We start from the raw sequence: 20,392 nt of genomic DNA, 5'->3' as shown, positions 1-20,392 counted from the left end.
TGATAAAGGAGGCCACAGCTCAAAATCTGGTCTTTCTTGCAATGGACTTAGAAAGGCAGAGGGCAAATATCAAAGATGGTGAGAGAATTAGGAGAGAGGAGGAAAAAATGAGAGAGTGTGAGAAGAGATGGGAGGAGGAGGCCCGGATGAGGGAAGAAAATAAATCAAGACAGGCACAACATGAGGAGGAAAACAGGAAGTGGTTGGAGGGTCTGAAAGTGAAGAGGGAGAGGGAGAGATAGCCAGAGAGCAAGAAAGACAAAGAGAAGAGGAGATAGAGAAAGAGATAGCCAGAGAGCAAGAAAGACAAAGAGAAGAGGAGAGGCAAAGAAAAATGGAGAAGCAAAAAGAGGCGGAGCGCCAGCTAAAGCTGTTCAGACAAAAGGCGGCGGAATGGAGAGAGCAGTGCGCGAGACAGAGGGAGGAGTATAAAGAAGTTCTAACTGCTTCTTTGAGGCGCCAAGAAAACACCAACAGCAAAGGTCAAGAGAACACACCAAAAAGGGATAAAGAAAACACACAAAAAAAGGGTTTGATGAGCTGGTTTCAGAAGTTGAGAGGAAAGCAGCGGTGAGACCACCGAGAGAGAGGAGGAGCTGGGGGCTGATGGACAGCTGTATCAGGACCCAAAGGTGACCCCCTGTCTCTTTTAGAATGGGCTACAGTATGTTGAATGTTTTGATAACTCTTTATTCGAAGGGGTGTGCATAAGACTGACATGATGCTGTCATGACAGTCATAACATATGAAGTATCTTTATGAATGTATATGACTGTTATCATTAAGTGTCATTCGGTCCATTTTTAATGCAAAGCCGACATTTTTTGAGATGTCTTTATAACGACAGCTTGGGGTCAATGCCGTATAAGGTTTTCAAAGTAGCAAAAAATTTAAACTGAAATTACACTTCCCTAAAATTATTACAGTATTACAGTAAAATGTCATTCAGTTTTTCTTTTTCAATTTTTTTTAATTTTATGTCAATTTTTCATAATTACAAGTTTATATATCCATGCATTGACTGGCAGAAATATAACCACCCAGAAAGATTACATTATTTTGAATACCAAATTTGTGATGTGTCTAAGTATAACTCAACATTTGCTGCTGAAGTTTTTTTTTAATAAAAACGTTCTGCCTTACACTGAAAAAAATGCGAACATCTATGAAAGTATCTTTCACTTCATCCTTTGAGAATTGTTTTTCTCTCCAAATCAACAAAACAAGATTATTGTATTTTAATATAAAATACAGTACAGGCGTTGTACTGTATGGCAATATTTTGTTATCCTAGCCTACTATAAATTAATAGCTATCAGCTAAAATTATGGCAAATGAATTAGTACTCGCATTGGCTTTCACATTTGAGGGGGAGGAGGAGGGTGTACCTGACCAGCCAAGGCACCGTTTTTTGGGTAGCCGTAGCCTACATGATATCATCCGTAGCCGACAGCAGTACGGCATATCACAACCTTTTATAAATGTATCGTCAAAACTCCATGTATTTTGAAACGGCAATAACAAGTGGCTCAACCGGTAGGCTACTTTATCCATCTTGAAGTGTTTTGGGGGCACTGGTAACTAAGTTAGGGATGGTACACTTGTAACAATTCTCCTCGTCCTGATTGGTCAGCTGTCAGAAAGGCGCTTAACATCACACAGCGCTTTTCTGAAAAGGTAAACAAAATTCAACTCACCAGGCGGTGTTAAAAAAAGAAGAAGTCCAGTGTGAACACGGCCTTATGCACACCACATTTTGATAATTAGGCCTGCTAGGTCACGTTTATGATCGGTTACTGTATGTTGTCTTGTTAATGTCAAGATGTCATAACAAAGACATCTCAAATAATGTCAACTTTGCATTAAAAAGCCGAATGACACTTAATGACAAGATCCAAAAAGATTCTTCATGTGTCATGTCATTGTTATGACAGCATCATGATATTGTCATGTCAATCTTATGCATAACCTAATAGCCCTACGTCAGTAAGCACATTTTGTACATCCTATGTATTGAGCTAAAAATCCTATGAATTGAACAAAAAATTATTTGTCGTTGTACCAGTATAATGGTATAGGAATATCAATGAATATGCAATACTTTTGAGAAAGACTATTGTGTGACATACAACTTTATTTTAATCTTCATATGGCTATTTTCTCTGTAAGTGTTGTCATGTTTTATGTTTTGTGTGGACCCAGGAAGAGTAGCTGATGCGTTGCATGAGCGAATGGGGATCCTAATAAAATCCTATATCCTTTTTCTCCAGCCTCCAGTCCAAGGCCCCCAGCTGTACTCCTCCAGCCTTTTGTTTGGACTAGTTGTCTACAGCCTGCACCCCTCCACCTCCAACCATCTGTACAGCTCTCTCCAGCCCAATTTTTTATTTTTTATTTACTGGCAGTGTTTGTAACAACTATTGTTTATCCCCTTATTTTTGTGGAAACCTTTTGTGGCTCCCCTCCTTGGTTCTATTAAATCGCCCCTCCGGGCTTGAACTGTCCATCCGACTCCTCCATTGCTGTGACTCTTCACACCAAACACCTTCATTTTCTATCATATTTGTTTTTATAAAATGCTGTTGTCAATCGACCTGAGTTCTTTTAAAATGTTGAATGGGTAATCTACTGTACAGAGTAAAACTATGTCTCTGTGAAGAACTTTTCAGGCTTACTCATAGCAAAACTATCCTCAACTCAATCCTGGTCATTGAACCTCTTCATTTCGATATTGTGTTGCAAAAAGTGATATCAGTGGTCTTTTTACGGTAATGCAGTAGTAAGTCTGGCAAATTTTTGCCCCTTGGGGTTCAACTCGGCCATTGAAATTAATGATGGAACAGCATCTTTTGCTGAAGTGGATGAGCAGCTAATCACCCATCTAGCAGATGCGCTCACAGGATTGAGCAAGTTTGTACCACCTAAGGTATTCCAGTGTTTAAATACCATGTTAAATTGTGATTTTTTTCTTGTGTTATTGTGTTAATAGAGTAACAGTATTTGTCAAGTGGCATTACCAAGATATGTTTGCTTTAAGGTTGCCCCGGAGGACCTAGGACTTGAAATAATCATTAAATAATGTTGCAGTGACGTTGGATTAAAGTCCTATTAGGCTAGCATTAGGATTGCAATCGGGCTATCCCGTGACGTCACTGCTTGCTTGGTTCACAGTTGAAGTAGGCAGGATTCTTTGCCAAACTGCTCCTGTCTTTTTTTCTTTTTTTAAATTTTCGCTTATATCCTTCATATTGTACTGTATGTTGAGGTTAATAACGCATCTTAGAAATGTTATTGATTGTATATTTCCCTGTTTGTTATAAATTGAATGCTTTTTCATTAATTAAAAAAAAAAGTAGGCAGGATTCTCTATCACTGCGACCCATGGTGGAAATCATGTGTTTAAAGGTGCCATCACCCCGGAATGTAATCAATGAAATAAGAGATTTGACACATGAATGCTCAATACAGATAAAAACAGAACAACCAATCACACTTCTGACCAAGTGAAATGATTGGAATGACCTGTCAAACTGCCTAATCAACCTGGCCTATACTACTGGATGGAAGTGATTGATCAGGTGTGCTGCACACCGGATTCATCGCAATTGCTATCCAATAGTATAGGACGGTGAATAAATATGCCTGTAGAGTTTCAGGAATTAAATTAATTTAATTTAATTCATGCATTAAAGTAAGTGCATGCCATTGAGCATGAAATGGAAGAGAAAGAGAGACAGAATGAAATGGAAAGAGAGATGGAGGAAGTGGAAAGTCAAAAAGAGTATGAGACTCAGATAGAGAAAGAAAGAAGGGAAAAGCAAAGACAAAGGGAGGTAGAGAGACAAGAGGAGAAAAAGAGGTTGAAAAGTGAGCAACTGAAAGAGACTGAGAGAAAAAGAGCCATTGAGCATGAAATGGAAGAGAAAGAGAGACAGAATGAAATGGAAAGAGAGATGGAGGAAGTGGAAAGTCAAAAAGAGTATGAGACTCAGATAGAGAAAGAAAGAAGGGAAGAGCAAAGACAAAGGGAGGTAGAGAGACAAGAGGAGAAAAATAGGTTGGAAAGTGAGCAACTGAAAGAGAGTGAGAGAAAGAGAGCCATTGAGCATAAGATGGAAGAAAAAGAGGGACAGGAGAGACAGAATGAAATGGAAAGAGAGATGGGAAGTGGGCATGAGGAAGAGCTAAAAAGAGAGAGAGATGGGGAGGAAAGACAAGAAGCAGATGAGGGAGAGAGGGAGGAGAGACTGAGAGAAGGCAGACATAGAATAGAGAGACAGAGAATGAGAATGTTTAATTACACAGTCATGGACACAAGACAAAAGGAGATGGAGAGATTGAATGAGATGGAGAGAAAGAGGGTGGAGAAAAGAAAGGAGAGGTTGTTGAGACAACAACATGAGAAGGAACAGAAAGAAAAAGAGAGGAAGGAGGACGAGAAGCGACAAATACTGTCAGAGGCAAAGAAGAAGCAGGTGGCCCAGGTTAATGAGATGATAAAGGAGGCCACAGCTCAAAATCTGGTCTTTCTTGCAATGGACTTAGAAAGGCAGAGGGAAAATATCAAAGATGGTGAGAGAATTAGGAGAGAGGAGGAAAAAATGAGAGAGTGTGAGAAGAGATGGGAGGAGGAGGCCCGGATGAGGGAAGAAAATAAATCAAGACAGGCACAACATGAGGAGGAAAACAGGAAGTGGTTGGAGGGTCTGAAAGTGAAGAGGGAGAGGGAGAAAGAGATAGCCAGAGAGCAAGAAAGACAAAGAGAAGAGGAGATAGAGAAAGAGATAGCCAGAGAGCAAGAAAGACAAAGAGAAGAGGAGAGGCAAAGAGAAATGGAGAAGCAAAAAGAGGCGGAGCGCCAGCTAAAGCTGTTCAGACAAAAGGCGGCGGAATGGAGAGAGCAGTGCGCGAGACAGAGGGAGGAGTATAAAGGAGCGTTTCCGTAAATGGCCGCGTAATTTCCGCACGTGGCGCAGATGAATCGTCACCTATAGCGGACGTATGTAGAACGTTTGCGCAACCTGCGTGTGTTAGTAGGGTAGCTGCTAGATAACGTTAGCTACCATTAACTAGACAGCTACTACAGTTCTAATATTAAATCTTATACAAATCCAGTAACAGCAGCCAGGACACATGTTTCCATTCTTATGAATGCTTATATTATAATGTGCTATGCTAGCTAGCCGGTCCTGTTGACATGTCTTCTTAAAACCTTTATGTGCACAGAATCAGCTGTGGCCCCCTCTGATCTAGACACCCACCTCCAGCCCCCAGAAGATGCTTTAGATGGTGAGTTAGTGACTGGTAGACACTGGTTGGCTATTAAACTTATTACTAAACTACTGTACTGCTATGAATAGCAAAATGTAGATGTAAGTTAATCCAGGTTAAGATAGCCTACATATGAAACAGTTACATTGCATAAAGAAATTCATGGCCAATAAATAAATAATTAGTGTTAAGTTAATTAATATAAATTCATATAGAGTTGATTTCTTTGTAAAACCTTTATGTCCTGCTACTCACAGAATCAGCTGTGGCCTCGTCTGACCTAGACACCCACCCCCAGCCCCCAGAAGATGCTTAGACGGTGAGTGAGTGAGGTAGACACTGGTTGGCTAGTTAAACTTATTACTGAACTAATGTACTGAATAGCAACATGTAGATGTAATCCAGGTTAAGATAGCCTACATATGAAACAGTTACATTACATAAAGAAATTAATGGTTAATAACAAAATAAATAGTGGTGTTAATTCATAGAAATTCATAGAATTGATTTCAGTTTAAGTGCTGATTTGTTCAGTTTATTTTTTATTTTATTTTAGAGAGGGTATTTGATCTTTAAATAAGAGAGGCGTTTATTAGCCAATCAACAGCCGCCTAGCCAGCTTCCTGAAAACTCTATCTAGTGCTACATAGATTTATTCCCAAGTCTCAAGAAGACACTGTTCTGTTCTTACTGTCTACAGAGCCAGGTCCTAGCCAGTCAGAAACAGAGAGTGAAGGGAGTGAAGAGGCTCAGAGTTCCAGTCATGAAACTGCATGACAGGGACAGTCCAAGCACAGATAATACACAATGCATAATTTATGTATATAATTATACCCAGTATCTATGGAGAGGTTAATTTGAAAAAGAACATAGAGAAACAGAAAAATAAATACAAAATGATACATAATAAAAAAATAAAATAAAAAGGGGTTGAAAAAAGTGGTGACGAAAAGTTGGAGGGGTGGGGGCCCACACCAATATTCTTTAAGGGGGCCCAGAATTCCTAGCAACGGCCCTGACTAGAACTACAGATCCCATTACCCCTCACGCTGGGGGATTGGGAGCTGAGTGATCTGATGAGCTGATCAGGCACACCTGAACCGAGTCACCAGTCAGGCCTGCCGAAAGACTCAACTACCCACAAACCAGGGCTGCGTTCCGAATCGCCTACTACCCTACTATATAGTATGCCAAAACAGAATGTAGTATGTCCCAATACATAGTATGCCACATGCAGTATGGCAAAAGTACCAGGATGACCTACTACATCCGGTCGTATTTTGCAGTATGCACGCCAGCAGGCTTTTCTGGCTATTCTGACCCACAATCCTTTGCGCAGCGGATTGTGCGTCACATGCGCGAGTTGACAGCTGTAGACGAATGTCGCGTTATGGACAGCGACGGATGTGGGCTAATTTCAAGGCGCAATGTTATGACAAGGTAGTATGTCCCAATTGGATGCCTACTGCTTGCAAAGTACGTACTTTCTAAGGGCAGCTGTAGTAGGTACTGGTAGTAAGAAGTAGAAGTATGCGATTCGGAACGCAGCCCAGGAGAGCTTGGGGGGCGAGAGGAGCCTGCTATGTGAACATTTGATGTTGTGTGTTGTAGACCATTTAAGTTAAAGTTTTATTAAAGTAACTCTACATGTGATGAATAAAATACAAATAAAAATGATCATAAAAGTGCACCTGCCTCACTCCTTCATGTCCCTAGTTATCTGAGTTTTGGACAACAGTCTTTCAAACCATTTCAGAAGCCAGTCCAAGGACGACCCCCTGAGGGGAACTGCTCCGCCCCTGGCCAACCCCCAGGACGACCCCCTGAGGGGAACTGCTCCGCCCCAGGCCGTCAGCCTGAGCTCCCCTTTTCCCTGTGTGACATCAGCAGGAGCAGAGACAGAAAATGGATGCCTGAGCACTAGAACCAGGGCCGTTGTTTAGCGGTGAAAGGTGATGATGATTATAAGGGCCCACAAGCAAGCAGGGCCCACAAAAAAAACAAGAGGTCCCTCTTTCTATGATGAAATTATTCTGCATGTAGATCAGTCACTAATGCTGCACCAGAATTCAAATTAAGCCACAAATAATGCAATACAGATGAAAAAACGTTTAATTTCCTGAGCAATATCCCCCTTCTTAAATGGTTTGGTCCATGCCATGGTTCACGCTGGCAAGTCTCACCTCTTTTGACATTAACGTCACTATACCGGCTGGCTGTCAAATACTAGCACTAATAGCCTAACGTTAAATCATAAACATCATGCCCATACATAAATCCGGGCAATTTTAAGCAATTTTTTCCACAAGAAAGGTGAGAGTAGCTATGTTGCTAGCTGAGACGGTCGGTCAGTTGCCCGCGGTCTCACATTAACCAAGACAACGAGAGCCGTTAGCCTAGTGTGTGAAGAAAGTGCTGAGCTAGGTAGCTAACACTAGTAAGCTTACATTCTGGTAACAACTCGATCTGGTTAGCTAGCTGCTAGCTAACGTTAGCTACCATTATCTAGACAGCTAGCTACAGTGCTAGCAGCCAGCCAACTACTGTTCTGGTAAGCTAGCTGCTAGATAATGTTAGCTACCATTAACTAGACAGCTACTACAGTTCTAATATTAAATCTAATACAAATCCAGTAGCAGCAGCCAGGACACATGTTTCCATTCTTATGAATGCTTATATTATAATGTGCTATGCTAGATATAGCCGGTCCTGTTGACATGTCTTCTTAAAACCTTTATGTGCACAGAATCAGCTGTGGCCCCCTCTGATCTAGACACCCACCTCCAGCCCCCAGAAGATGCTTTAGATGGTGAGTTAGTGACTGGTAGACACTGGTTGGCTATTAAACTTATTACTAAACTACTGTAGTGCTATGAATAGCAAAATGTAGATGTAAGTTAATCCAGGTTAAGATAGCCTACATATGAAACAGTTACATTGCATAAAGAAATTCATGGCCAATAAATAAATAAAGTGTTAAGTTAATTAATAGAAATTCAAATAGAGTTGATTTCTTTGTGAAACCTTTATGTCCTGCTACTCACAGAATCAGCTGTGGCCTCGTCTGACCTAGACACCCACCCCCAGCCCCCAGAAGATGCTTTAGACCAGGGGTGTCAAACTCTGGCCCGCGGGCCAAATTTGGCCCGCAGTGTAATTATATTTGGCCCGCGAGGCAATACCAAATGACTACTAGAGCTGGCCCGCCAGTATTATACAGCGCATTCACCGCTAATACTACAAATCCCATAATGCTCTGCTGATGTTTTGGCGCGTCAATCAAGACAGGACCCAGAAACGCCCTCTCTTCTGTGACAGTAGTCACATACTACAACTGTAACCGTGTTACCCCTTCTTAAAAATGGCGAAAAGAAAGGCAGAAAACAGAAACTTTACGTTATGTTACGTCTCACTGTGATAGAGACACCTGTGTTGACCTAGCCGGCCGCTGTGTTTGCTCTGTTCCTGTTCATTCAATCCTGTCTGCCTTCTTGCCGGCCTGTCTGCCTGCCTGCCTGTCTGCCTGGCTGTCTGTCTGCCTGCATGCCGGCTGTCTGTCTGTCTGCCTGGCTGTAGGACAGTCAGGATTTTACAAGCTTCTCTACTGAGCAGATGGAGCACCATCACTTGTGTCTGAGGGCGTATTCACATATGTTAGTGCACACCATTGATGCGCACCAAAAGCGAAAGTGATAAGTGCATATTCAATGTTAAAGCAAAACTTGTTTGGGTCCATATTAAAATTTTCATTTGTTCAATGTTGGCCCGCGACTTTGTTCAAGTTTTAAATTTTGGCCCACTGTGTATTTGAGTTTGACACCCCTGCTTTAGACGGTGAGTGAGTGAGGTAGACACTGGTTGGCTAGTTAAACTTATTACTGAACTAATGTACTGAATAGCAACATGTAGATGTAATCCAGGTTAAGATAGCCTACATATGAAACAGTTACATTACATAAAGAAATTAATGGTTAATAACAAAATAAATAGTGGTGTTAATTCATAGAAATTCATAGAATTGATTTCAGTTTAAGTGCTGATTTGTTCAGTTTATTTTTTATTTTATTTTAGAGAGGGTATTTGATCTTTAAATAAGAGAGGCGTTTATTAGCCAATCAACAGCCGCCTAGCCAGCTTCCTGAAAACTCTATCTAGTGCTACATAGATTTATTCCCAAGTCTCAAGAAGACACTGTTCTGTTCTTACTGTCTACAGAGCCAGGTCCTAGCCAGTCAGAAACAGAGAGTGAAGGGAGTGAAGAGGCTCAGAGTTCCAGTCATGAAACTGCATGACAGGGACAGTCCAAGCACAGATAATACACAATGCATAATTTATGTATATAATTATACCCAGTATCTATGGAGAGGTTAATTTGAAAAAGAACAGAGAAACAGAAAAATAAATACAAAATGATACATAATTAAAATAAAATAAAAAAAATAAAAAGGGGTTGAAAAAAGTGGTGACGAAAAGTTGGAGGGGTAGGGGCCCACACCAATATTCTTTAAGGGGGCCCAGAATTCCTAGCAACGGCCCTGACTAGAACTACAGATCCCATAACCCCTCACGCTGGGGGATTGGGAGCTGAGTGATCTGATGAGCTGATCAGGCACACCTGAACCGAGTCACCAGTCAGGCCTGCCGAAAGACTCAACTACCCACAAACCAGGAGAGCTTGGGGGGCGAGAGGAGCCTGCTACGTGAACATTTGATGTTGTGTCTTATAGACCATTTAAGTTAAAGTTGTATTAAAGTAACTCTACATGTGATGAATAAAATACAAATAAAAATGATCATAAAAGTGCACATTACCATGGATCGGTATTGGGATTGATCAAGGGCGAATGTGAAATAGCAGCCACGAACTCAGCGGGTTATCCGAGATGCGGTAGCAGCGGCCAAAGCTCCTGCTGGCGGGGAGTGAAGCTCTTCAACTCGCCTGTCACTGGCTCCCTGGAGGAATTTAGCCTGGCTGCAATAACGTTGTCGCGAACGGAATGAATACCATCTACTAGCAAACAAAACATGTTCAGTTATATTTAACCTGTTAAAACTAAGATGCCTGGATGAAAAAATAATTTCTCCAATGGATATATTTGACAAAAACAGGTTAATATGCAAGCCGGTTTTCATTGCTAAATCAAAGCGGAGAGAGCCGGGAACGTGCGTCTACATTTCACATAAAAGTGAACTTTTTCGTGGACGCGCGTCGGACAGAAAAGCTCAACTGCGCAAGTACAAAAGTCACCGGAAGACCAGAAAAGCACAACTGCGCAAGTACAAAAGTCACCGGAAATAGTCAAATGACTACAAATTTGCCAAGATGGCGCGGTTCAATAGGGCTTCATTGTTGATAGCGGTCAGTGAATGGAGTGACTGTATCCAGTTCTATTAATACATCCATGGGTCCAACACTCCGAAAAATTACTTAAGCTCTGCCATTCCGAAATTATGATTTTCAAGGCCATATGTCAGCTATACCAATTACTGTATATGTCTACATGATTTGGGGCGGGACATTACACTCCATATTTGAGCATAGTAAGCAGTCTGCACAGTGATGCCAACTTAGCGACTTTGTCGCTAGATTTAGCAACTTTCCAGACCCCCCTGGCGACTTATTTCATGAAAAGCGACTAGCGACAAATCTAGCTACTTTTTCTGGTCATTTGGGGAATAATTGTGTTGACAAGGAAGCAAGCTCAGCTCACTCATTCTATTAATACATCCATGCTCACGAGTCACGACGAGAACCTTTTTTTTTTTTTGCTGTCTTCACGTCCTCTCTCCCTCGCTCGCCCACACACACACCACACGCGCTGGGATCCCTCTCGCAACAACCAATCATGTTGTCAGAAACGGCTAGTTTACCTAGATACTGGTGACGTTAGGTTAAGTTTTAATTAAGCCATGTAGGCTATATTTTTTCCGTTATTCTTAAGGTTTACAGACCAACGTTGTTTAAAAGAAAAAAGCTAATGTACAGCAACAAAAAACCAAGTTTGTAAATAAGTCTATAGTTTGATTGGTTGTTCCATGCCCATCATCATCACATGGCTGATGTAGGCTACTAGGGTTGCACTGTAAAAAAAAAAGAAAGAATAAAAGCTAATGTTATACAGCAACAACAAAAAAACAAGTTTGTAAATATAACCCCCCCCCCCCTCAGTTTTCGGAGTGGCAGACCTATTTTAATTTTCAGAATAGTGGGCCCTTTCCGATAAAGAGAAAGGGCTGCCATTCCGATGAATTGAGGTCTCTTTTTCGGAGTAGCAGACCCTTTCCAAAAAAGAGAAGGGGCCGCCATTCCGATGAATGGAGGTCAATCATCGGAATGGGGAACCTTCAGAAAGGCAGTTGGTTCCTGTGCTCAGTTAGCTATTTTAGCCAGCAGATGTGCTCATTTAGCTACTTTAGCTATGATATCTAAGTAAAGAAAACTGTTTCTAGCTTGAAAACAAACTTCAAAACACAACAACTGTACATATGTGTAACACTCAACTGTGCTCGGTAATCTTATAAACGAAATACTTACTGATATTGCTGTAGGTCAGATGATCTCTCTCTCCGCAGACCACACTGAGTATTCAGACTTTGTATGTGACTGTCCTGTTTGTTAGTGTAACCCCTCTTATTCGGCAGACCACGCAGACAACAAGCTCCAGGTTCACAGGCCGCCGACTTTATTTTAGATATCTGAGGCAAAACAATGCAAACAGTTTTGCGGTTGGCTCACAATCCTCAGACAACTCAGCTCCAGCCATTACCCGTCACTGTCATATCCGAAGGGCCAACGGCTTGTGTGATCGTATAGTTCTCTTCAGACCAAGCCCCCAGGATTCGAAATCTAAAGTGAAGCCCTATTGAACCGCGCCATCTTGGCTAAATTTGTAGTCATTTGGCTATTTCCGGTGACTTTTGTACTTGCGCAGTTGTGATTTTCTGTCCTACGCGCGTCCACGAACAAGTTCTGTGAAATGCAATGAAATGAAAACCGGCTTGCATATTAACCTGTTTTTGTCAAAAATATCCATTGGAGACATTATTTTTTATCCAGGCATCTTAGTTTTAACAGGTTAATTATATCTGAACATGTTTTGTTTGCTAGTAGAAGGTATTCATTCCATTCGCCATAACGTTATTGCAGCCAGGCTAAATTCCTCCAGGGAGCCAGTGACAGGCGAGTTGAAAAGCTTCACTCCCCGCCAGCAGGAGCTTTGGCCGCCGCTGCCGCATCTCGGATAACCCGCTGAGTTCGTGGCTGCTATTTCACATTCACACTTGTCGCCATGCCTACAGTTTTAACAGCTCATACACATATTATACATCAAAATGTTCACACAGCTGTGCTGATTTGTACAATGTAAGTATCTAAGCTGTGTGACTTACCGTTTTTGAGGTATGACGATTTGTTCGGCAACTGCGCTCCCCATTTAAAAATATGGTGCCGCACTAACTTTTGAGCTGCTAATTTTGCATTTTTACCCTTTTTCTAACTTGTCGCCATGCCTACAGTGTTATACGGACATATTATACATAGAAATGGATTCCTATGGTATCAATATATAAGTTGTAACATTTATAGTTTTCGCGATAGAGCGGACCATGTTTAGGATCAGAGTGTCAGTGGGGATTAGAGTGTTGGCAGCTGTTGCTTTTTTTGAATGTGTGTGCATGTGCAGCCTCTCTTATAGGTACAGGCACCCTATTATTACTAATGCAGTAGCACAGAACTCAGCCAAAGTGGAATAGAGACACATGATCTTCACTGGTGGGGGCCGGAGGGTAGCATATTCACATATGTTAGTGCACACCATTGATGCGCACCAAAAGCGAAAGTGATAAGTGCATATTCAATGTTAAAGCAAAACTTGTTTGGGTCCATATTAAAATTTTCATTTGTTCAATGTTGGCCCGCGACTTTGTTCAAGTTTTAAATTTTGACCAATCTAGCTACTTTTTCTGGTCATTTGGGGAATAATTGTGTTGACAAGGAAGCAAGCTCAGCTCACTCATTCTATTAATACAGCCATGCTCACGAGTCACGACGAGAGAACTTTTTTTTTTTTTGCTGTCTTCACGTCCTCTCTCCCTCGCTCGCCCACACCAAGCCCCCAGGATCAGCTTGGCGCATTGAAGCCACCATGGGCTTTCAGGCCAAGCCCGGTATTGCAAGTCACGTCACGGCATGCGGCCCAAGAACCTTATTTCCCATGTTAGTGGATGATGATAGATAGGGCTAGAAAAGGAAAACAAAATGTTTCTGGGTATCATTCAGCATCAGAGACCAATCTTATCAATATAAACTTTTAATTCAATGGGGTTTTGGGGTTTTTGAAGCCACCAATACCTGTATCGAGCCATTTAAACATGTGCTGTGCACGAGCCTCGGGGACGCGCTGGTCGCGCGTTCGTGAGTCCTGCGAACTCGGCGGAAAACACGTCACCATAGGAAGACCCGCCCTACTCTGCCTCTGATTGGATAGGAAGTCATGTAATGACGTCGGCTAACATTTGCTATGCTTTAGCAATGAAGCTTATGATCATGCTAATCATAGATATGAACGTATGTCTATGATGCAAATGATCATGACATGTGGTTACTTTAGGACATCGTTGGAAAAGATCTAGAGGGTAAGTGGGTCAATGTTGAATAACTTAGCTAACATTATCTAATGTTACATTTCTTTATATTAACATCAACTATATTGATAGGCTAGGGAGCTATGCTAACGGTAGCTAATGCTAACGGCTTAGGGTTAACGTTAGTTAATGCTAACGTTACGTTCGGAGGTCTCAGATGTATTTCAATTTTAACAATGTTGAGCATGATCAATGTGACATTGTTCATACATTGATTACAGTCTGTAATCTTGTCTGGCATTATTTAGCTATAGTGGGCTGATGCTTGCTGCTGCTACTATAGCATTTGCCACATTATACATCAAATTAATCAAGCATAGTAAGTGTTATTACCTGAAGGCATTATTACCATTGCAAGTAAGCATGCCATGTATATGCCATGCCTGGAAATCAAATTAATAGTGTAATTATTCCCCATCATAGCTCATTGTACACTGATATAATCATTCTCCTTGCCTTTGCTAATACTCATCTCTTTTATCAAACTTTGTGCTAGGAAATAAATCTGGCTGTGATTCGTCACTAGTGCTCATCCAGGCTGTTGTCATCTCCCGCCTGGACTCCTGCAACTCCCTACTTGCTGCCATCCTGCAGCGTTGGCCATCAGACTCCTGGAGAAAGCTGCTGCTAATCCCGTGTTCAACGGCCCCATGCTCTTCCACACAACTTCCCTACTCCGTTCTCTGCACTGGCTCCCTGCGCTGTCCCATCCAGTTTAGGACTGTGATGCAAGCCTACAGGGCAAATGAACAGCTCCCTCCGACCTCCAGGCTGTGGTCAAGCTCTGCTGCCTTGAGGTGATTGGTTCCCCAGTTGCTCCAAGCCCCCCTACGGCAGATTGGCCTGGCCATGGCTTTTTTCTGTCCTGGCCTCACAGTGGTGGAATGAACTGTGCACTGATGTCAGAACAGAGCCAATAATACACACTGTTCATAGTGAGCCTAGTTATTATTGATTAACTTGGACTGTTTCCTCTCTCCTTGTCAGTCATTAAAATATGTTCAGTGTTTCACAATACTGATGTATAACATTTCATTATTTTGTCTCAGACCATTTCTGAAACAATCATCAGTGTCAGTATACATTTCCCTCCAATGTTATTGCTTGCCCATTTTTAACCATTTAACTACCAGACTGTACAAACGAATTGCACACCTATAGTATTTTCTAGGTATAGCCTACTTCTCCACTTTCTCTTAATGTTGGTATGAAATGGCAGTCAAACTATGCAATGATGTTCCACACTGTTTCCACCCAAATTCCCAACAAATGTGGCCACCACACTGTTCAGGACATTCACAGGTCTTGCTCTCAGGGATCGGTAAAAGAAAGGGACATGGTTCCTCCATAATGTGCTAAGGCTCTGCTTAGATCAAAGGCTTGGTCATCAGAAAATATCACAAAGACAGTGATCACAAAACAATTAAAAACATGTCACCAGTGTATGCCTTAACCCTAGTCAAATTTCTAGTATGTGTGAACCATATACATGGCAGTAAACAGATCTTGAGTCATACAAACTGGAGGATGCTTGACCCATACAAACTACTTTAACTCAATTTCAATTAACAACTTCAAAATATGGCAGACAGAAGAGCTGAGCAGACTTGGTAGATGACTGGATGATCTTACAGAGAACCAAGGGAAATTGACTGGTATTAATGCTAAGAGTAATGAGGGATGAGGTGCAGCTGGGCAGAGTGGAGACAGGTGGCAGGTGATGCAGGAGATGGGAAGGTGAGTAGGCAACAACCAAGCATGAACAGGAACTGGACCACTGGCTCCCCTTGACTGTCCAACCCATCCATCAGCGCCAGCAGAGTGGACACGATAGAGCCAGAGAGAGAGAGACAAATGCAACGCAAGGTTAGTTTAGTTCCAATCGCCCATGTGCAACATCAATCAAGTACGCAGCCAAGCTGAAGAACCGAGTTACATCAGAGGCGGAGCGAGGCGGTGGCTCCGTGACAGACAGGCCTCACCTGTGTATCTGGTCCTGTCTGCTGGAGCATACTGGGGCCAGCCGGTCTATCTTGTGGAAGAAGATGAAGGAGGGTCTCATTAGGTTGACCTGTGGAGAGACCAACAAACAGCCATAACAAGCTCTCAGTCAACACTGAGGATGATGGTCAGGTGTCCTGTCCAATAATTATACCCCCCTCCCCCAACCGCCACAGTTGCCCCATTGGCTAACCTGGTCAAAGAGAAGGCAGAGCTGATTATGTGTTCTGATTCACCAACCCACTTGCTAAGGCAGTCAGCTCCTTTCCTTATAGACACCTTTGTGTTTCCCTGCCTACACTCGTTAGTCTGCACCCGCGCCACTGGGGTCTTGCCTGTACTTGGGGGACTGTAGATCAGAGCACTACACATCTGTAGGTGGGGGGGGGTTGGGGGGAGTATGTGAAAAACAGGGACTTCACAAGACAGCTCAAATTAGACAAGACAGCTTAAATACGGCTGGGTCTTCATATGTTTACTGGAGCAACGTACTGTAGTGTGGTCTCACCTAGGAGGTTCTTCTATCAGGTGATCGAACACAGAGGGGTTGCTCTGCTTCCTGTTCACTGACTGAAAAAGCAATCACAGTGGGATTTAGTGACATCATTATGCACATCAGGAATTCATTATCTCATCTAGTCAGTCAAAAAATGATTTTGTCCTCACCAATAGGTGGCGCCTCATATCACTGCATTTATCTTTTAAAACAGCAAACACTATGTGTAAATAAGGTTTTAAACTTCACCAACATCATTATAAATAATCAGCCCCTATGGCTGGATACAGGCGCAGCAGAAGTGGAGGGTGACAGTACTAGGTTTTTTAGCTGGCAGGTGCCCATCAGGCTCAGTGAATATCTGGTTGAACTGGTTTAAACTCTGTCCTCAGTATTAGTGCTGCCCATGTGCACAATTGATTCGCTAGCTTTTCATTGGGATAGCTGGTGGCAGTGTTCTAGAAAGGTGGTCATGTGCGTTCCTAAGTCAGAGGACCCGGGTTTGAACCCAGTGTGGGCAAGTGTGGTGGAATCAATACACCTGTTACAATCGCAGGAATTTTATGGGAAGGAAGGGGCTTCTTTTTTCTTTTTCTTTTTTAAAGGTTTTGTACCTTCAATATTAGACACTTAAGCAAACAGAAAAACACAAAACACAACTATAAAAGGCCTGGCTTGGTTTAAAGCCCACTCACCACGTCAAGGTGCAGGCCAAGAGTGGGGACACGACAATCACTAACAGACAAACCCTGACAAATACACATGTAAAGACATGTAAAGAAACACGTAAAAACATATAGACTATACATATAGAAATAGATATGCATATAGAAATAGAACTTTGGGGCAATAACAAACCACAAGCATTTTTTTTTTTTTTTTAGTATTTTGTTAAACATATATATAATTAAAGAATATTTTTTTTGGGGTTTTATGTTTTTAATTGTTGGCATTTCATTAAACATATACATAAACAATTTTAAACAGCAACATAAGGGCACTCTATTAAAGGGACCGTTCTTGCAGAGGTCACGGGTCGGATACGCTGTTTGGATATTCCTAAGGAGATTCATGTTCAACTAAGCCTTGTGCTCCGTTATGCGAGCTCCAAGACTACAAATTAACAGTCTCTTGTTGAGATTTTTTGCAGTTGCAAGTGCTGTGTAAAAACTTGTGCTCCGTAATGCGAGCTCCAAGTATTACAATGAACACTGTTTTTCTGTTCTTCCAAAAAAGTTGGGTTCCGTTATGCAAACTCCAACAACTTCATTCAGGTACAGATACTGAGTATATTGGCTGGAAGGTGGTTTGGGATGTTGCTCTCCATGTTCATTAACAGTTTTCCACAGTTGAAGATTATGGTTGCTCAAGTGTAAACTACAGTCATGGCATCACACAAATAAAAGACACATTTAAATAAAGACACACAAATATATATCGACAAAAGAAACATAAACAATACAAGACGCACAAGGAAATACACACAAACACACACTTAAAATGGGACGCATGACTAGAAACAACCCTCTCAGTGATGTACACTGCTGGTGATGAAAATGGACCAGCTTTGTTAATTTATTCCTCACAATGTCCTTTGTCATCCTCTCCGTTTCTCGTCTCGCCAAATGGTGCATCCTTATTGTGCAGTATATGGAGGATGCCATTTTCACCAGGAGATGTACATGATTGTCTTCAACCGTGGTTTCAAACATGTGGTTGTGCAGCTCTGGGAACAATGTCTTCTCAGCACTGTAATCCAGGACTTGAGCGACGATGGCTGATGCTAAGCCACGTCCCTGGGGGAGCTTGCCGGAGGTTGTTCTCAAAATCCTTTGAAAGCAACGCTCTGACTCTGTGCACACGGCAACTATCCCTGGAGATGGTTTTTGCAAACCTCCACGATTCTTCAAGAGGATGAAGGGATGCTCAATGGACTCACAAGTGAGAGCTTCAGCGCAAGGCATGCAGTTGTGTTTTTCTTTGATCTTCTTCACCACGAAGCCAGCGATGTAGTTGATAGCAGCATCCTTGTATTCGGACACTGCATCAACATCTGGGCAGAGCTGGTAATCATGGTCGACCTCTGCATGCTCCACAGGCTTCAGGTCAAACCTACGCGCGGTGTTTGCTGACGCAGGTGTGGCCTCCATGATGCTGGTATCGTCACGGAGTATGCAATTGCCTGTTCCTGTCTTAACTTGCAACTTCACCAGAAGACGCTTGTAGGCAGTTGTGAACTGTCTTGCTGTGGGATTGTTGTTGAATCCACCACGAGCTCTGATAGAGGAGAAGAACAGTTCCAGGTGATCTTGGCTCAGCTTGTAAGTGAGGAGGTAACGGCATTGGGCATCTGGCTGACAGACTACCTCTTGGAAAATATTCCACACACTTGCACAACTGGCAATGAAGCCAACTATACATGTTTTTCTTCTGCCAGAATGCATTGGGATGCCTTTGTCATTCTTCAGTTCCAAGAGAGACCTTTGGGCCTTCTGCAGGATTTGTTGGACCCGGTCTTTGTTAGATGTCCTCATGGGTGCTTTGTATCCTTTTCCTAAAGGGTTCCTGCTGTTGAGGACATCGAAGGCAGCATCAATGGTTCTCAGGAACTCCACTGTCTCCTCACACCCTCTGAACTGTGGCAGATGCAGCTGTGTATTGCAATATTCCAGAGCATCTGCCACACTGCTGCTGAAAACCTGAGCTGCAAGCTTGACCTTCATCTTCTGTTTCTCCCACCGTATATGAGCCATTTTTAACTTGTTTCCAAGTCGCAGTCCCTCTTTCTCTTGAAGTTTGTTTAGCTCCTGTATGTACTGCCAGCTAATTTTTCCTCTTGGAGTTTGCAGTGTACCTCCTTCAGCCAACGCGTTTCTCAGTAGCTTCAGCATGTGGCACACATCCAGTACCACATTAACCACTTGTGATGGATCTGCAGGATGTGGGAAAGATGATCTCATGTTATGGACATCCAAGTCGGCTCCGAGGGCTCTCAACATGGCGAAGTGGCATGATGGTCCATCGCACGTCAAGGAGACTGTACGAACTCCGATGCCATGGAGTCGCTGAAGGCATTCGTTGATGATATTTGAACGCTCTACTCCAGTCAGTCCATCAATAAGGAAATAGGCTACTGGGATTTTCCAGGATTCGTCGATTGCAACAACCATGAGGACCAGGGCATCTTTGGCTGGTGGTAGGCTATCATCAACAGTGCCACAGCCAAGGTCCACATATCCATGGAATTTTCCAGCAGCATATTCCACGTGCTTCCGTATGGCAACTTCATCCATCATGAGGGCACACAGGGTCTCTTTTCCATCCTTCTTCCTGTCCTTCACATGTGTCTCAATAGCAGAAAAGGCAGGTTTTGTGAATCCAGGGTCTGCTGAGATGTTGCTGTACCAGGTCCGGATGGTGTCGGGATGGGGCAAAAAAAGGTCAAAACTTTCACGCACAAAAGCATAAGCCTTGGCGGAATAGAAGTGCAGAGTCATCGCAAATGAACGCAATTCCTCTGACACTTTTGACTTTTTTCCTTCCGCCACTCTGGTGAGTAGCTCCTTTGACACTCCACTGAAGGAGTTCTCCAGCATCTCTGCACAGCCTGTAGAAATCAGCATTTTCTGCTTGAGCTCATTGATGACCTCAGATAAACTGGACACTCTTTTCTGCAGTCTTCTAGTCTTCTGCTGCTCCAATTTCAGTTTTTTTCTAGAGGTTTCCAGTATGTCCTCGGCTTGACGCTTCAAGGATCTGGGAGATTCCATCACTGCATAGTTGTGGTCATCACTGTTTGATTTTGTGGCTTCAGACACGTGATCATGTACCGCACAGTCCTGTACCTGTAATTCCTCAACTTCCAATTCCACAGCTGTATCATTGTGCTGTGGGACTACAATTGACACTGTGTCATCATGCAGTTCCTCCATCACAAGGATGTCACTACAATCCAATTTTTCTGTGACATTTGCGTCCTCG

The sequence above is a fragment of the Borostomias antarcticus genome, assembly GCF_949987555.1.
Source record: "Borostomias antarcticus genome assembly, chromosome: 35".
NCBI lineage: Eukaryota > Metazoa > Chordata > Actinopteri > Stomiiformes > Stomiidae > Borostomias > Borostomias antarcticus.
Note: the sequence above shows the minus strand (reverse complement) of the source record.